Source organism: Schistocerca piceifrons, chromosome 5, assembly GCF_021461385.2.
Source record: "Schistocerca piceifrons isolate TAMUIC-IGC-003096 chromosome 5, iqSchPice1.1, whole genome shotgun sequence".
NCBI classification, from domain to species: Eukaryota; Metazoa; Arthropoda; class Insecta; order Orthoptera; family Acrididae; genus Schistocerca; species Schistocerca piceifrons.
This window is the reverse complement of record NC_060142.1, coordinates 444,779,384-444,799,586: the sequence shown is the minus strand read 5'-3', so window position 1 is coordinate 444,799,586 and position 20,203 is coordinate 444,779,384.

Genomic DNA, 20,203 nt, shown 5'->3' with positions numbered 1-20,203 from the left:
CCGGCCGAAGTGGCCGTGCTGTTAAAGGCGCTGCAGTCTGGAACCGCAAGACCGCTACGGTCGCAGGTTCGAATCCCGGCTCGGGCATGGATGTTTGTGATGTCCTTAGGTTAGTTAGGTTTAACTAGTTCTAAGTTCTAGGGGACTAATGACCTCAGAAGTTGAGTCCCATAGTGCTCAGAGCCATTTGAGCTATTTGAACCAGCCGGGAATCGAACCCTTCCCCGACCCAGCCGGGAATCGAACTCTTCCCCGATCCAGCCCGGAATAGAACCCGGATCCAGAGGATTGTCAGTCCGTCACGCTGACCATTCAGATGCCGGAGGCGGACAATAAATTTAATGTAGGACTGAAATTACTCTTCGTACTGTTCATGAAAACGACACGAAGTCGGCTAAATGTGTCTTGAAATTGGCAAAATATTCCCTAATGAAGACTAACTAGACTATCTCAAAAGCCGAGCTTTTGCTAGGGAATATTCGCAGCAGTCGCCTTGAAATGTTCTTAGAATCAAAATCTGTAAGGGCTGACAGCGATTACAAAATCTTTGCAGCGGAAAAGCAGGTGAACGACAAGCAACTAAATCCACACTTCCTCCCTCCGTTAGAAGACGAGCAAAACAGCATGAAACTGTAAAGACAAAATAACCTTTCAACATACGTTACAAGTAATTCCAAGTAAACTGCAGCAGGCCTGTTGAGGAAGGATAAGGCGAGCAAGAGCGGTCACGTACTCTCGCCGCCTGGGCTATGAGCGCTCGCGGAAAAACGGGACGGTCAGACGTCGTTAAGTAGCTTCGCACTGGCGACTGGTAGCGCAGGAACGCGCAAACAGTGTGCTGCCTTCAGAGAAATGACCATCATTAAGTTCGGCGTAGCCTTAGTTAAAACCCACATTATATATGGCGCAGTGCTTAAGGAGAAATTCCACCCAAAAATTTAACTTTTCTTGTACTTTGCCTATAGTAACCCAAATTTAAAACCGTGTCTGTTATGTAAAGATGTAGGAATATCCAGGTTTTGAAGTCCATAACTTCAGTGGTTTTTAGGTTTTGAATTTTTATTGTAATTTTAATGGTATTCTTGTAAACCAACTTTCGATACTCACATTACAATTTTCACGTGCCAGATTCTGTAAGTACATTTACAAGGGTTAGTTGGATAGTTCAATGGTTCGGTGTATTCGCTTTACGAGACATATTAATGTTTTATTTTCAGACTTTATTTAAAATTTCAGCTTTAAATTTTCTTTAATTATCAGTACATAAACATGCTGATACAAGCTAATTACATTTTCGATAACATTAATGCATAGAAGTACGCAAACACATTAGGACTACTTCCTACAAAAATTTAATTCGGGGTGGTTAATATTTATGATAGAAAAACAAACTTATCGTTAAATGGATTTTAACATTTTATGAAATAATGACTCTTACTAAAAGACATGTACACATTAAAATTCCGGCAGCATAATAACGTTTAACCTTCGTACTTATATTGTGAAGCTTCATCTTGTAATTTCAGGTTCAAAGGTAACCTTTTTCTTGAATTTTCTAAGTAAAAATCTACTCTGTCAGAAGGAGGTGCAGTGGTAGAGATTGTACGCCAATGCTTGTTTCCTATGAGCTTGTTGATTATGCTGAACAGCAGTTCAGTGTATTCCCTAAATTTATATTTACACTGTCAACAGGTAAAGCAAGTGATTTCCAACACCGGTTGCCAGTTGTTTCGCTTCAGTTTTCCTGGAAATCTTACAACTTGTTTTTCCCAGTTTGAGTTTACGCCAAGTTCGGAGTGAAGGTGGTTCTGTTTGATGCAATCAGACAGCAAGCAGACAGAAATCAAAACTAGTCTTTGGCATCCTTTGGCGTGCCGTAGCCCCTTAAGCAATCCGTATTTCGATCATTTTTTATACGTGCTTGTATTTCGAATACAGCCAAATCGTTTTGGGGTCTAACAATAAACCCTCTGAAGATGTTAACGAGCCATTAACTTCTTTTTATAAAATTTAGGTTTGAGGGTGGACTCTCCCCCTAAAATGGAATGCAACTGTTTTGAAAGGACTGAAAAATAGCACGATGGCCGTATTAGGAACTTCAATGCTGTCAGACACACCTGCGTCAAAGCATCAATGCAGGATACCTCATCTCTATGTTTTTTGTATGTGATGGTGTCTTGAGATGCGTAGTGTTCTATTAATATGCTTCAAAACTTTGAAAACAACGAAAAGTTCAGTTTACCAAAACATTAAAACACATTCCATGAAAAAGATTATGTCATCTCGCAAAGCGTTGCGCAGTTCCACAGATTTCCAGGTTATATTGAGAGTGTAGAAACTCAGCTACAGTTAGAAGTTATACAGCTACTGTAAAAAGTTTGCGTGGTTAGCTTCATAGTAAATGTTAAAATCCATTTTACCATAAGTTTGTTTTTCTAAGTTCAGTACAAAGTCTACGAGACTTCTGTTTCCTCAATGCAAAATTTCAATATTTTACAAGTCTGCAGCTACGATTAAGTCGATATTTAGACTTACATGTAGATGCTAATTTTTTTCACAATGAAGAGAACCAAATCCACCCACAGAAGCTCATTGCCACATTTCAACTTAAGAGCTTGTTTGGAATTAGTGTTAACCGAAAAGTGATACCAGACATTGATCCTTTAGTGAAAAGCACAAATAATATTCACTGTCATTCTGTGTTTTTATGTTTAACGTTTAAATAAAATGGTAAGGATATATAAATTTGCCAATTTCAATTTCGTCCTAAAACGGCTGTCCTCATAAGGCTGAAACAGTCTTAATAAATACCACGTGTCTTGCTTAGCTGCTCCCCTTTCTTTGGATCAACAAAATATTAAAGAGATGTTGAATTTCATTGTCAGTTCTCATTAACACATCAAACAGCTACTCAAAAATCGTAAAAATCCAAAATTTTCCAACATAATAACACAAGATCTTGTCCTTACAATTCTACTTTCCTCGCTACTTGTATCTATTCTAATCCATAATCTTTGCAAATAACGCTTCAATACATAAAATAATGCTGCGACCTGCCATACCTAACCATCGTATATCACCTATTCTGACACTTTTCTATCCTGGTAACATATCAATTTTACCTATCCTGTCAGGGTGGCCATTTTATGTGAGTGTGTGGGTTTTATTCTGTCAAGTTGCACAATGGATTGATCTAACAAGTACACTTTGGCTCCTGCAAGAAACAATTTCCACCTCACACTACTACAGAAGTCAGACAGACGCTCCTAATGTACCAACAAGAACTGCTTGAAAAAATTCAGCAACAAATATCTTCTGGAGTCATCCACTGTAAGGAAAAGACACAAAAATATTCTATATATTCTTATGAAACGAGTGGGATACAGGAGTATTGCTATTCTCCCTTTTCTTTAAGAATGTTATTTACACGGCAGAATGGCTGAGAGCAGCGCCTACACATTCTGAATAACTTTTCTGGGTAGCGTAAAGGCTGTCGCATGAGAAATGTAATGGAGTGTACTGTTATGGAGGATGGATGGGGCTCGCATAACTGTAGTGCACAATACCGTGAGCTGTGACGACTGCTGCCTGTGTCGGTCGCTGCTGACAAATAACACAACTATCTCTTTCCATCTGGATTGACTTTCGCCAATCAAACTCTCCCTATGCCTTGATGAAGTCAAGGACTCCTATCTGCCCCTAGTCTAACTATTGGCATGGTACACCAGTCAGATAACCAGTCCACCGTGATGTCACTCAATACTCGCTCGCAGGCGTTTAAATAGTACTCTGTCTATGTTCACACTGCACAATAAGTGTGGCAGCCAACACAGTGAACAACACTTAATCGCCAGCGACTTGATATAGAGTGTCACTCCGATTCCCTAACGACAGAGGTGCTCTCCCAGTGAAGTACTGAGGAGACACTTTGTTCCTCACTCTTAGCATACATGTACGAGCACACTCGCTCTCCTTACGTGCTCCAGCTCCAGGAGTGACAACGGAACAGCCCCTTTTTCTGGAATAGTTGCAAGGGTATATCATTTGCTGCCTTCCCTCACTCCTCTGACTCTTTCTGTCAGAAATATTCTGCCAATCAGCATTGCACTTTTAAACAGGAGAACGACGTTTCGTTTGAGCCGAGCAATGGGGAAATCTGTAGCACCTCCGTTAGGTGTATACTGTCCTCCTGTGACCACTCTGTTAACATGCAGTCAGTCCGTGAAAAAATGCATCTTCTGGGTGCTCCCACACAATGAAGGAGAATTTTCTTTTTTAAGTCGAATACGGGGATCGTTATCCCTTCGCTCGGGCAAAAGCTATTTTCTCTCTGGGCGGTCACTTTGGCCAAAGTAGGTATGTTGTTGACCTAGACCTCTGAAGGGACGGTCTGCCCAGCAGGCTGATTTCCTCAGCCTCGACTTTTTTCAGCCTCAGTGTGCACTTGCAATTTACTTATTAGATTTGCATATCGCTTACATGAATTCATACAAAATTGTTCTACCTTATTGAGTTTGGGTTCGAATGAAGCGTCTTGATGTGCAGAATACAATTGTGAGGATGGAATATGTAAGAAATGAAGGTCAGGAGACCACGCTACCTTACAATGGCGCCGAAGTGTCAAAAATACAACACATTTGGAACTATGAAACTGTTGCAGTAAATATGGTAAGCGATTTGCACGACCTGCTTAGCAACCATTTTCAGTTTCACTTTTTTTACCCTTCTGGGTTTTAGATCCAAGTAAAATATGTACACCAATTTTTTGTCTTCTCTTCAGAAGTGTATAATCATACACTATGCCCAGAAAAATAGTAATGGTCGAATTTTTGGGGTAGTAAAATAAGAATTTTTTAAAAGTTTTCTATTGCACTGATTCATAATGTCGAATCTGCTCTAACTAATTAGGTTACAATGACACTATGTAGGAAATTGTCTCCTGCAGAAGTACTCAAATATACCCAAAGGTTTGAAGACCTACATAAACTGTAGGAAATTAATTAGACTGTCATGTATATCTTTTACCTGCATGTCAACATAGCATCAGTATGTGCGCACCAACTGGCAGTTTACCCAAACACGTTTACACATTTATGTAGCACTTGTCTTGTAAACACATGACTGTAAAATTGCAGAAATTATCTCTAGAAGACTTTATAATACCAGATCTCGGTATTTTTAAGCACATAAAGTGCCTCATATCAACACAGCACCCACAGTTTGTTGTACATACCTATGGTCCAAATCAAATGGTTCAAATGGCTCTGAGCACTATGGGACTTAACATCTGAGGTCATCAGTCCCCTAGAACTTAGAACTACTTAAACCTAACTAACCTAAGGACATCACACACATCCGTGCCCGAGGCAGGATTCGAACCTGCGACCGTAGCAGTCTCACGGTTCCAGATTGAAGCGTCTAGAACCGAACGGCCACACCGGCCGGCTACCTATGGTCCTCTTTTCTTTTGTAGGCACCTATGATCCTCTTTTCACATACGATGTACGAGGTACTTCTCTTTACATCCGTAGCAACGAAATATTGCACCACAGCTGTTACTGAAATTCACATGCAGAAACGGATATAAAACAAGGTGAATACTTGTAATATTTAATTTTCGCTATTACCGCAAACTGTAGACAAGCAGCGTCGTCCCAGAATCACGTGACTAGCCCCGTTTGGTGTTGAGAAGATGTGCAATAGGTTACACTCACTCCGTAGATATACAAGGTGACAATTATTGAACTATATGAAATGAAATTGTCGTAACTTCTGAATGGTTTAATTTAGGACGTTCAAGCTGTACGGTTGGCAGCGGAACATGATCGGAATTGCATGGTTTGTTTTAGTGACGAAGCCCACTTTCATTTGGATGGGTTCGTCGATAAGCAAAATTGGCGCGTTTGGAGGGACTGAGAATCCGGATTTCGCTATCGAGAAATCTCTTCACCCTCAACGGGTGACTGCGTGGTGTGCAATGTCCATCTAAGTAGGAGAGTGTTAGATGTCCTGGAGGAGCATTCTGGAGACCGCATTCTGGCCCTGAGGAACCCAGAGGCCATTGGCATGGGCCTTGACTGGCCCCCGTATTCTCCCAATTTGAACATATGCGACTCCTTTTTGTGGGGCTATATTAAAGACAAGGTGTACATCAATAACTCCAAAGCCATTGCTGAGCTGAAAACAGCCATTCAGGAGGTCACCGACAGCATCGGTGTTCCGACACTTCAGCGGGTCATGCAGAATTTCGTTAATTGTTTGCGTCATATCATCGCCAATGGCGGCAGACATATCGAACATGTCACAACCTAAATCCGATTGTCTGTACTGACGTTTACATGTTGAATAAAGTGTGTGCACATCGTAATTTGTAACTGATTTACGTTTCTTCGTCCAGTTCAATAACTGAATCTTCAATTTTTGAAACCAAATAACTCATATTTTACACTTTTCAGGAGAAACAAAAAACTGAATACTGCCATAAGTACTACTGCTACATTAATGGAATTTTTCAGAACTGAAAGTTACTTCATTCTGCTTTTATTGAGAAAGAAACAACTAACTTATACTACATCATTTCGATATTTAATGATTTCAAAGTTTTTTGTCTAATTTGGTTTGAACAGTTTACAAACAATTTTTTTGATTTTTAGGATTTAATTGTATGAACACTTCATAATACATTATCATGGTCTGACAAAGTAGAACAAACTGAATTATTTTAACAGCAATAATGATTAACTGTGCATTAACTATAATTTTAGTCACTCACTCAACAAGAAAGCACGTCTTCATAGAATGATCTCTTTGCAGCAGGCACATATTCAATAATTTTCTTCACATATTACATCTTCATTCTTCAAATAGGTACTTGATATGTTGGGTAGGCCATTGGAATGCTGTTCATTAATCCTGGAATGATGAGCTCATGTCTTCTACTTAAGTGAAAAGTATGTCTTAAAATTCATCGATATACAGATTTGTCACTGCGCTTATATTCGGGGAAGCTTTCTTGCAATCCAGTTTCCTTTCGCTTCCAAGCATTATATGATTAAGAAACGTTGCATCCCTACATTTTTCGCAACATTCTGGATCAGATTTCAGAGGACGCCTCTGCTTTACTTCCTTTGCTTCAGATGTAAGTCCTGGGCGTCTTTGGTAATAAAATCAAGAACTCTTGCCAAAATACTATTACGTTGAATTACGTCATTGGAGTCACAACATTTCATTCTGTAGCGGAAAGGAAATTAATAACATAAGATTGGTGTTGCTGGTGACGTTGATATTATTTACATCCATACAGTTTCCTACGGTTCTTCCACGAAAGACTGATACGTACCTGCAACGTTCTCTAACTGCTTTCCCTGGAACATAATCTCCTCTGTAATTCTGATAAGGCTGTCCTTTGGTACGAGCTGTCTTTACCTTATTTCTATCACAATCTGCATTACTCTTCTTCCTTTTTGGAGCCCTAATAATACAACCAACTGCCGGTCAATGAAAAATAACAGTGACTGTTAGTGCCACAACAAAGGAAGGGGATAATTTCATCAACAGTGTGTAGTTGTTGTTGTTGTTGTGGTCTTCAGTCCTGAGACTGGTTTGATGCAGCTCTCCATGCTACTCTATCCTGTGCAAGCTTCTTCATCTCCCAGTACCTACTGCAACCTACATCCCTCTGAACCTGCTTAGTGTATTCATCTCTTGATCTCCCTCTACGATTTTTACCCTCCACGCTGCCCTCCCATACTAAATTGGTGATCCCTTGATGCCTCAGAACATGTCCTACCAACCGATCCCTTCTTCTAGTCATGTTGTGCCACAAACTCCTCATCTCCCCAATTCTATTCAATACCTCCTCATTAGTTACGTGATCAACCCATCTAATCTTCAGTGTGTAGTATTGGAGGTAAACAGATTCTGCTCCGGAGCAAGCAGCATCTGTTGAAAAGCAATAAGTCAGCGACTTATTTGGTTTCAACAATAAACAGCGTAAAGTGCAACATCTTTTCTGCCTTTTATAAGAGCATGACGCGTTTGACTTTAACACCAAACGATAGGCTATACTCTACAATGAAAATTTTGACTTATTTAATATAGGTTAATTCCCACAAAGAAGAAAACAGCACATCTGGAATCTTTGTGATAACTTCACATGTGACAAATTTTGTGTGTGTGTGTGTGTGTGTGTGTGTGTGTGTGTGTGTGTGTGGTGCTTTGCACAAAATAGTGATGTACAAATTACATAAGTGCTGGATATATTTAGGAATATTCGAAAAATACAATGCTGCATCTTCGCAACAAAATCGCGCGGAATTTTCTACGGCAACAACACACCAAAAATACTTCGCCACAGTGGAATAATAAAAATCGAAAACGGGCGATAATGTAAAGTGTACATTGAAAATCGTGTGAACAGCTGTCTGATGATGAACTTGCCAGTTCGAAACCGGTAACGGCGCTATTTACCTAAATAAATAGCAATATTAATAGTGGCTGGTTGCTGTTTTCTTCTTTGAAAGAATTAACCCACATCAATTGTACACAGCCACTGTCTCACCATGTCAATTTTAGACAAAATAGCATTTGACTTATTTGGTTTGAACAATTTGCGATTCAGTTATACGCTATGGGGACAACAGAGAAAGTTGCTAGGAGTCCGTTAGCTGTCCTCAGATGGCAGGCGCAGTTGTGAAAAGGTTGCGATGTGCTTGCTGCACGAATGACGTGACGTTCTCACACAGTTCAACACTGAGCCACTATCACATCCGAATGACCCACTAATCTGAATTCTACACGATTCGACCAGCCGCCCAAATGGAAACATAGAGCGAGACCACCTTCTTTGCCGGCCGTTGTGGCCGTGCGGTTCTAGGCACTCCAATCCGGAACCTCGCTGCTGCTGCGGTCGCAGGTTCGAATCCTGCCTCGGGCATGGATGTGTGTGACGTACTTAGGTTAGTTAGGTTTAAGTCGTTCTAAGTCTAGGGGACAAATGACCTCAGATGTTAAGTCTCATAGTGCTTAGAGCCATTTGAACCATTTTTGAACCATCTTCTGTCAGCTGCTGATAACGCTGTGTTACACCTGTATGCCATACCTCCGTGCTCTTCACAGTGGTCACTCAACATCTGACGCTGTCCACGGTCCTTATATACCCTACTACAACTGGTAACAACACTAAACATGAATAACACAAATTTACTCTGGTGCTAGCTGTACCTGTCACAGAGAATTGCAACTCTAAGCATTTATATACCCATAACGCCGTGAACGACATTGCTTTGACATGTGACCATGTCTTCTCGGGGGGGTTCACGATTTTTTTGTGAGGCAGTGTAAAATGCCTGGTTAAATACACTCCTGGAAATGGAAAAAAGAACACATTGACACCGGTGTGTCAGACCCACCATACTTGCTCCGGACACTGCGAGAGGGCTGTACAAGCAATGATCACACGCACGGCACAGCGGACACACCAGGAACCGCGGTGTTGGCCGTCGAATGGCGCTAGCTGCGCAGCATTTGTGCACCGCCGCCGTCAGTGTCAGCCAGTTTGCCGTGGCATACGGAGCTCCATCGCAGTCTTTAACACTGGTAGCATGCCGCGACAGCGTGGACGTGAACCGTATGTGCAGTTGACGGACTTTGAGCGAGGGCGTATAGTGGGCATGCGGGAGGCCGGGTGGACGTACCGCCGAATTGCTGAACACGTGGTGCGTGAGGTCTCCACAGTACATCGATGTTGTCGCCAGTGGTCGGCGGAAGGTGCACGTGCCCGTCGACCTGGGACCGGACCGCAGCGACGCACGGATGCACGCCCAGACCGTAGGATCCTACGCAGTGCCGTAGGGGACCGCACCGTCACTTCCCAGCAAATTAGGGACACTGTTGCTCCTGGGGTATCGGCGATGACCATTCGCAACCGTCTCCATGAAGCTGGGCTACGGTTCCGCACATCGTTAGGCCGTCTTCCGCTCACGCCCCAACATCGTGCAGCCCGCCTCCAGTGGTGTCGCGACAGGCGTGAATGGAGGGACGAATGGAGACGTGTCGTCTTCAGCGATGAGAGTCGCTTCTGCCTTGATGCCAATGATGGTCGTATGCGTGTTTGGCGCCGTGCAGGTGAGCGCCACAATCAGGACTGCATACGACCGAGGCACACAGGGCCAACACCCGGCATCATGGTGTGGGGAGCGATCTCCTACACTGGCCGTACACCACTGGTGATCGTCGAGGGGACACTGAATAGTGCACGGTATATCCAAACCGTCATCGAACCCATCGTTCTAGAACGGCAAAAGAACTTGCTGTTCCAACAGGACAATGCACGTCCGCATGTATCCCGTGCCACCCAACGTGCTCTAGAAGGTGTAAGTCAACTACCCTGGCCAGCAAGATCTCCGGATCTGTCCCCCATTGAGCATGTTTGGGACTGGATGAAGCGTCGTGTCACGCGGTCTGCACGTCCAGCACGAATGCTGGTCCAACTGAGGCGCCAGGTGGAAATGGCATGGCAAGCCGTTCCACAGGACTACATCCAGCATCTCTACGATCGTCTCCATGGGAGAATAGCAGCCTGCATTGCTGCGAAAGGTGGATATACACTGTACTAGTGCCGACATTGTGCATGCTCTGTTGTCTGTGTCTATGTGCCTGTGGTTCTGTCAGTGTGATCATGTGATGTATCTGACCCCAGGAATGTGTCAATAAAGTTTCCCCTTCCTGGGACAATGAATTCACGGTGTTCTTATTTCAATTTCCAGGAGTGTATAAGATAGAGCCCTCGGTTTGTCCCTACAGAGTACTGATCGTGGCGCCTTATTTCTGAGAATGGGAAAAACGGCTTGAGCCCGGTTTAGGAGCGCTCAGTGGCGGTCACCTTTCTGCACCGTGTATCGACGCCGGGCGTTCCGCGAAAGCTGGGCGCGTGCGGTGCCGCTGTGACAGGCCGCCGACTCTCAGACCGCGTACCCATAATTAGCCGACACCTTTTTGTCAGAGCCGCGCCGCGTTGTAATTTTCCCGAATCTTTTTTTTTTTTCGCCGAACCTCGATCGTTTCTAGAATCATTGAAATAACGAGAAAGCCTGAAGGCTTCGCTATTCATCAGGTGTTATTATTACTTAAATAGCGCTGTTGAAAATTCGGATGTATCAGGCTGTAAATACGGCGATGAATAGCTTTCCACGAAACCGTTTATTTACATTTTTTTTAAAGTTAATTTTTTTAAGTCATTGGTGCCGTAAAATAGACTGCTCCTTTTAAACTGTCTCGATTGCAGCTTCAGGGTTATCTGCAGCAGTCTGCTGACGAAGGGGCGGAGACATTCTGAGAATTTTTAACTGCTCTGTGAGGTCAGGAAACATGTTTAAATCATTTTAGAGATTCTAATTACTACTGGTTTATCACACGAGAAAAGAGACGCTTTGCCTTTCTTTCACAACCTTATATTTTTCGTAACCTATGTTTCTCATTACAAGCCCATTTTCTAGTGTTGCTGTTTCATAGACGCTATTAACTTCTTCTGGTGTTCTATTAAATAAACCAACCGCAGGAATTTTAGTTCTAATTTGTAACACATCACAATGTTACAATACACAACACAGAAATTAAATGATGATATGAGACCTTGATGGTGCAATATCTAATAGTGTACATGTTTCTCACTATAAAATATCGGTCATCATCAATGATAAAATTCGTTACAGTTGCAAATTTGTTTATTTCCTAGAAGGATAGGACAACCCAGTTTCTGAACCTGAGTCTCATCTTCAATTGCATAGAAAATGTGAGTCCATAAAAGTCGAATAACAGTTACGATGAAGTTGAAGTGGTGCATACGTACTCCATGGCATGGCAAATGCTGATCAAGTGTAAAATAAATTCTAAATACAGGACTACTCAATAACCACATTGGTAATAGGGTAATATTTACACAAAAATAAGATTCAGGGTTGATCCAGTTATTTTTACAATATTTGAGTTCGTGATTTCTAATATTTCAGCGTTGAATCCACGAAAGTATCTCTTTTCTCTGTACTGAGTGCAGTATTTCGACACAAACGGAATATCTGTGGACGCTTTCTAAATAATGCTGTTCAAATTTTTACTCATTTATTACAATCTTTGAGAGCACCAAAGGTTACATAGATGACATTTTTTACCCAACAGTGTTCCGAAACGCGTCTTCTATCTCGAAATTTTCTTTGTGTAGATCAAAGAAAAAGTTTTTCTGTAAAGCTGCCCTCAACCCGAACTTTGGTTTGGAAACCGCATTGCTTTGCTGTATGTCCGACGTGATATGCTCTTGCCTTCTTCCTAGCTTACTCAGCCGATGACAGGGGATATTCAGTTTAACATGGACTAAGCACTGTTATATTTACAAATCATTACCGGAGGTGAAAGAAACGGCAAGTGACAAGAAAAAGTGCCAGCAATGACTGGCGATCGGACCGCGAACAGTTAAATATTGTGCTCTGATACGATTTTACGCACTTACTCACACTCGTCTTACCCTAATGACATTTTCGTTTGCCCAGTCACACCGAAAACATTCTGCTTCTTTATTTTTTGAGAAAAGAAATCTTCATCTTCGTTCGCAACAGTTTAAGTGTATCGTTTCCCTTAACGTGCAGGAGAAGCCGCCAAATATTTACATACCTGTAAGACAACTAAGATGATAGGGTGATGTTGTAGACACTGCTTCGAGCTAGAACCGCTGCAGGCTTGTCAACGGTCCCATCCAAATTTGTTAAACACAAGGAAAACGCGACACATTACTTGTGGAAATTCTAATCCGCAAACACTTTTATTCAATAAAATTCTCGTCCTGCTCCTCTGCCTTTGAAATAATCCATTTTGTCGTATTTCATTGTTTAGCACACTTCCTACGTAAACACCTGACTTCGCAAACAGTCCTTCCGTTGCGATGAACAGCGATACTCAGAGAAACGTCATACAGAGGTGATCAGCCTCAAGTCCACACACCATTTCACTAGAAGACATGTTGAGAACGAAAGATTAGTCATTCAGGGAGCTGATGAAGGAGAATAAGACAGTCAATAACTCTTAACGGTGAAGGTGGCCAATATTATACTCCTGTTAGGATGCTGCACTAGTTGACTAAACAAACAAAATCAGACTAAGTAATACTGTAGCAACGGAGCATCGTAGTACATATGGAGGTAAATCGCTTAACTTGCGAAAGGTTCTTATTTCTTCAATATCACGACCAGTTTTGGGTTAACAGATTCCCATCAACAGGTGTAGTATAACTGGAAATGAGCGGGAGATAACGCTACAGAAAATTTTTACACAAATGCTTGTAAGCATAAGGCAATGTGTACTAATAAAAACTGTCTTAGTTAGAACTCTACCCCCTCTGGTAAAAAATGTAAGAAATGTCGCAAAACAGTGGCGATTGGAAAACCAAGAACGGAAACAGATCCTACGTAGATGGAAATGTATACTGTACTACAGAATGACAGGTTGAAACTTACGTCATGTGTTGCGACCCCTAGTGCAGCGGACTGGGTAGAGGAAAGGTGACCAGCACAAGCAAGAGCAATGCGCGAATTGGCGCATACGTTGAAGTGAAGTTAAATAGGTAAGTTACCAAACCGATGGGGCGATGCTACAGGAGGACTAGGAAACATTGCGAAAGCTACTAGCCCTGCTATTCACATTAAACTGACTGTTTCAAATATAATTACTATGAAATGATTCAGTATGACTGGCGACGAAGGTACATAAAATGTAAAATGTTATTTTGAAACAAACATCAGATTGACCAGTTTAAAAATTTAAAGTTGAAAAAGTATACTATAAAGAAATGTGAATGGCGGTGAAGGCGCAGAAAATGTAGAAGTTACAATAAAATAGACTAATGGATTAGATAAACACCTTATAATAAGAAAAATAAGTTTTTAACGTTCGTAAATAAAAACACAATGAACAACCCTAAATACTTTCCTAAGTACTAAGAACGTTTCATTAGCGAGCAATCATTAAGCCGAGACGCAGTAAGACTGCAACCAAACATAATAAAATAATTAACCGAAGCCAGTAAGGAGCAGTGGTGAAACTGAACGGTGTTTCAGAAAACAAAAGTTATTTAGTAGGGTCATGAGTTTAAGCGAGGTATGTTATTCAATGTATGCACCGGGTCTTGGTTGAGTCTACAGACTATTTCGGTTTACTAGATAATATTTAGGACAAGGCCTTTAGTTTGGAGGAGTAGGATGCCGCAGTCCAAGTTTGACTGAAACACAGTGGTCGTTATTTTTAAATGACTCGTCAAAACAGATTTTGAGTTGCTAAGGTCTAGATGCTCTCTGAAACGTACGTCGAAGGAACGACCGGTTTGCTCTGTTTAGATAGACTGGCAATCTCTACAGTGAATATGATAGATACCTGATGGGCCATATTCACTGCATTCTGTGGTTTCGTCGTGTTTCATTTGGAGTCCCCTTTACTGGAAGCAGAAAGCGAGTGTAATACCTGCTTTCCTAAGCCATTTATCGATCCTATCAGATATAATATACGGGATTCCGCAATGAATTTTTACGAGGTTGTCTGTGCTAAGGAGTGATAGAGTAATACGGTTACGTGAGATATTCAACTGCATTTTTTGGGTTAGTGGATCAATAATAATTGGTTGATAACCATTAGAATGCCGATAAATCTAACTGTCTTACGCTCGCGCTGTTAGTTTCAGAGAGCATCAAGAGCGTAAAATACTCAAAATCAGCATTGATCTATCATCTAAAAGATAGTGAGCATTCCTTTTCAGACAAACATGGGTTGCAGCATGCTACCCCTCCAACCTAAAGGGTGTGTCGTATTTATTATCGAGGAAATAGAAATACTTCATAGTATACAACACAGCCCGGCACATACTTCGAATGAACAAAATGGTTCAAATGGCTTTGAGCACTACGGGCTTAGAAATACTTAAACCTAACTAATCTAAGCACAGCACACACATCCATGCCAGAGGCAGGATTCGAACCTGCGACCGTAGCAGCAGCGCGGTTCCGGACTGAAGCGCATAGAAACTCTCGGCCACAGCGGCCGTATCGAATGAACAAATCTCGCTTAAACACCTGAAATTACTGAATAATTTTCTTTTTCGAAACAGCGTCCAGCTTCACCCCTTCTCCGTTCTGGATTCAGATATTTACTTTTTTATGTCTGATAGCACTCTTACTGCATCTCAACTAAATATTTGTTCGCTAAATGATAGTTCTCACGAAGATTTGCAGGGTTGCTCATTATGTTTTTATTAATGACCGTTAAAATTTATTTTCGTTATTATAATGTGTTTGATCTAATCCATTAGTCTGTTTTATTAAACCTTCTACGATTTACGCGCCTTCGACGTCATTCACATTTCTTTATAGTATACTTTTTCAACTTTACATTTTTAAAATGGTCAGTTTGATGTTTGTTATACAATACCTTTCTATATTTGACTTGCCTTCGGCGTATATTATATCATTACATAGTAAACTTTCTCAGCTTGTGTTTAAAACTGTCAGATTCGTGTGAATAGTAAGGCTAATCGCTTTCACGATACTTTTTCAGCTTCGTATTTTTGAAATGGTCAATTTGATGTTTCTCTTATCACACATATTTTCGTCTAATGCGCCTTCAGTGTCATTCAGATCATTTCATGACATACTATTTCAGCTTGCATTTAAGACCATCAGTTTAATGTGAAAGGTCGGGCTAGTCGCTTTCGCGATACTTCCTAATCTTCCTAGTAGATGGCTATAGCATCGCCCCACCGGTTTAGTACTTTAACTATGTATTTCCCTTCCTCGCGTGCTCCTCTTCGTGCCCTGCTCTCGCTTGTGGTGGCCGCCTCTTCTCTACCCATACCTATTCATCCATGTAAGCTCTGTTTCAGATCTTTGTTCCCAGTCACCATGTTCCGCGACGTTTCTTGTATTTTACACCACAATTAGCCCGACCGCAGGCAGATTTTTAGGCTAAGATAGTTCATATTAAAACCCATTGCCTTATGCCTTCAAGCATTTGTGCACAACTTTATCTTAACGTTATCTCTTGCTTGTTGTTGTTGTGGTCTTCAGTCCTGAGCCTGGTTTGAAGCAGCTCTCCATGCTGCTCTATCCTGTGCAAGCTTGTTCATCTCCCAGTACCTACTGCAACCTACATCCTTCTGAATCTGCTTAGTCTATTCATCTCTTGGTCTCCCTCTACGATTTTTACCCTCCACGCTGCCCTGCAATGCTAAAATTGTGATCCCTTGATGCCTCAAAACATGTCCTACCAACCGATCCCTTCTTCTAGTCAAGTTGTGCCACAAACTTCTCTTCTCCCCAATCCTATTCAATACCTCCTCATTAGTTACGTGATCTACCCACCTTATCTTCAGCATTCTTCTGTAGCACCACATTTCGAAAGCTTCTATTCTCTTCTTGTCCAAACTAGTTATCGTCCATGTTTCACTTCCTTACATGGCTACACTCCATACAAATACTTTCAGAAACGACTTCCTGACACTTAAATCTACACTCGACGTTAACAAATTTCTCTTCTTCAGAAACGATTTCCTTGCCATTGCCAGTCTACATTTTATATCCTCTCTACTTCGACCATCATCAGTTATTTTACTCCCTAAATAGCAAAACTCCTTTACTACTTTAAGTGTCTCATTTCCTAATCTAATTCCCTCAGCATCACCCGATTTAATTTGACTACATTCCATTATCCTCGTTTTGATTTTGTTGATGTTCATCTTATATCCTCCTTTCAAGACACTGTCCATTCCGTTCAACTGCTCTTCCAAGTGTTTTGCTGTCTCTCACAGAATTACAATGTCATCGGCGAACCTCAAAGTTTTTACTTCTTTTCCATGAATTTTAATACCTACTCCGAATTTTTCTTTTGTTTCCTTTACTGCTTGCTCAATATACAGATTGAATAACATCGGGGAGAGGCTACAACCCTGTCTCACTCCTTTCCCAACCACTGCTTCCCTTTCATGCCCCTCGACTCTTATAACTGCCATCTGGTTTCTGTAGAAATTGTAAATAGCCTTTCGCTCCATGTATTTTACTCCTGCCACCTTCAGAATTTGAAAGAGTGTATTCCAGTTAACATTGTCAAAAGCTTTCTCTAAGTCTACAAATGCTAGAAACATAGGTTTGCCGTTTCTTAATCTTTCTTCTAGGATAAGTCGTAAGGTTAGTATTGCCTCACGTGTTCCAACATTTCTACGGAATCCAAACTGATCTTCCTCGAGGTCTCTTGCTTATTTCAGTAATATTACACCCGATGCAGCTCGTGATACTGGAAAATCTGGCCAGCAAACTCTTATCAACACCATCTCACTCCTCCCTCAAATCAAAACCCTCACTTCGGATGGTTTCAAATGCTCGCCGACGTTCTGTGTGCACGACTCTGTCGGAGCCTGTAGGTGGTTCTCCACATCAGTGTCTTCGTCAGCTATTAACTTCAAGGTGAAGACCACTGCATTTTCAGCTGCAACAAGCAGTCTCCTTTCGAGGACTTTGTCTCCAGTAGTAGCAGACAGCCATCTGAGCTAGGGATCGTGTGCAAATGACTTGGCTCTTTAACACTGCTGGATTACCTGCTCGTTTACTATCTTCTGCTGCCGATTACCTCCAAAGTAGGTCACATGTTCGAGCCTTGTCTCTTGTTGTACACAGGTTCTTGAAAGCTTTCTTTGTCGCTCTTCATCACCCAGTGCAGGCATACCCCTTCGACTTCGGCCATACCGGACGTTAAACACCGTCCTTTCAGATGTGGTACGCGGCAACCACGAGCTAGTAAGCCAGGAGCTGCGCCAGACACATTTCAGCGGCGGCTTTGCTGACGCTGATGCCAACGCCCGTCGCTGCTAAAGCATTCTATGCTGTGCAGTGGAGTCCTCATTGCCCGTCGCGACGGTACCCACCTACGTCATCGAGAGGCAATAACCCAGTGGCTGCTGCAATCTCATCACTACACCAAACGAATGAAGGACTATTGCAAACAGGGATGTTTCATTAACGGCTCGACGAACTTTCCGAATGACCAGCACGTCCACCCGCCACTTTTCGTGTCAATTTCCGGCTCCACCAGCCCTTGCAGGGACTACATTACAGAGAATTGTCATCCGTCTCTAGCTTTAAGCATGAGAATATGTACTTCCACCTGTAAACGACTTCTTTCCAGAAAACAGAAATTTATATACGCAGAAAATAGCTGCGTGCTTGATATTTAACAATTTTAAGTAGTAGTGATAACGATCAGGGATAACTTAGCTTAAATTCGGTTCGTGTCTTAGAATTTTTTCGGCGTACGTTTTAGGACCTGTCCTAGTTTGAAAGGTAAAGGCAAGAGAATAGCCACCATCAACTTAAACTGAAAAATTCAGTTTCACTGTCTTGAGAGTGTAGCGGAATCAGAAAACATTATGCTGGAGTGTGTAGTACAACAGTTATACGCCTTAGTTAGTGCTATCTACAAGGAGTAAACACATGAATGGAACATTTTTTTTTTTATCGAAGCTGTTCTTGTGGACTGTTGCTGTTCTGCGATTGCATGAAATACAGTAGAGCGCTACAGACATTGTAAAGTACAGACTCTGCCCCACTGTACTTGGGAAGTCGCTGATGAAAAATTAGTTCATTGTTGCTCGTGCTCGTTTCGTCACCGACGGTGGTTACAATGAATCTATCCGACCGTATAAAGAGCGTACATCGAATTTCTTGCAGACTGTAAAAATGCAGCAACGTACCTCTCAATATCGTCCCCCCCCCCCCCCCCGTTTTACTTTTTATTTTTAAGAGTTAAAAATGCTTTTATCTTCCATTTTATCCTTTACCATTTATATTCCATCAACAGGGGACAGGTTGGCAGCAGCCAAGCTTCTACTCGTCAGAGTTTGCTTTATAAAAGTGAATGCACGCATAAATTTTAATGTAATGAACCAGCAAGGTACTCATGACATGACAAACCGTGACGTCAGTTGTTTCAGTTCTATTGAGATGATGAAGATTGGAGCTCTTTTTAATAGTTGGTCAGATACAATAGAAAATATGTGAGATGAATAAATGGGAAAGAACTAATTGAACGAGTAGTAGTCAAGGGGCAAGTGTAATTGTAGCCAGGGAGGGAAAGGACGGGCCGGGGCCTTCATCTGGGGTGTAAGGGTAATGTCGGTTATGGCTAATTGGAAGCAAGTGTCTACAGTTTCCATCTGCTCTCCAGAAGACCAGATATGTAGAAGTGTGTTCTGCTAGTCTTCAGTAGATGTGTGAAAGACACCTGGTACGAATGACATGGAGCAGTGTGGATATGTAGGCCTGTAGCAGATGACTGCACATAATGATCTAGAGGAGCTATTTATCGAGCAATATAAATCAACTGATCAAATGATGGTGATGACGTTGACGAAGTGACGAATGGAAAGAATTATTGCTCCAGGACCAATTAGGTAGAAAAGGCACGAAAGTATTAAGGAACTATCTTAAATAACGCCACAGCTAAAATATTAGAACGTTAAGGAAGATTAGTATTTATATTATCTTCAGCTATGAGATTAATGAAGACCTTGCATTTCGCTGAATGATTCTATGGAATACGGGCTGAGTGTCTTTCTTCTAAGACTGAACGACAATCTTAGAAAATGCCTGTTGTTTCAGAGAGTATAATGGAACCTTGTGACTAGTACGCGCATCATATACTGTAAAAAATGACATGGATGTACTGCAGGTGATTAAGTGAAACTTAGCCATTCCACGTATTGGGCCTCTTGATCAGCAGAACGCTCCACTGAACTGAAAGACTGACCAATGTCAGGATGTTTACACTCCGCCACTTGGTAGGACACAGCAGCGAGACGAAACAGTAAAGGAAATGGGATATTTGCTCAGTTAATTTTATGCAAATGCCCAGATAGTTCTTCATTAGGATCACGGCTTCTCTTCTTTCCTACAGAGGCAACAGCAACGCCACACCTTCAACATCAGAGATTCGTTATCCTCAGTCCTTTGACATCCGCTGCTGGATAAAGGCCTCCTCTACTCTTCTCTATCCATTATGGTCACCAGAAGTAACCGTGCCGTTGATGGATAGCGGAACAAAGTGCAACGCGGGACGTAACTATAACTGTATTGGAATGGATGTGGAAGGGACGTGTAGCAAGCCGGACCGATATTAAATGACA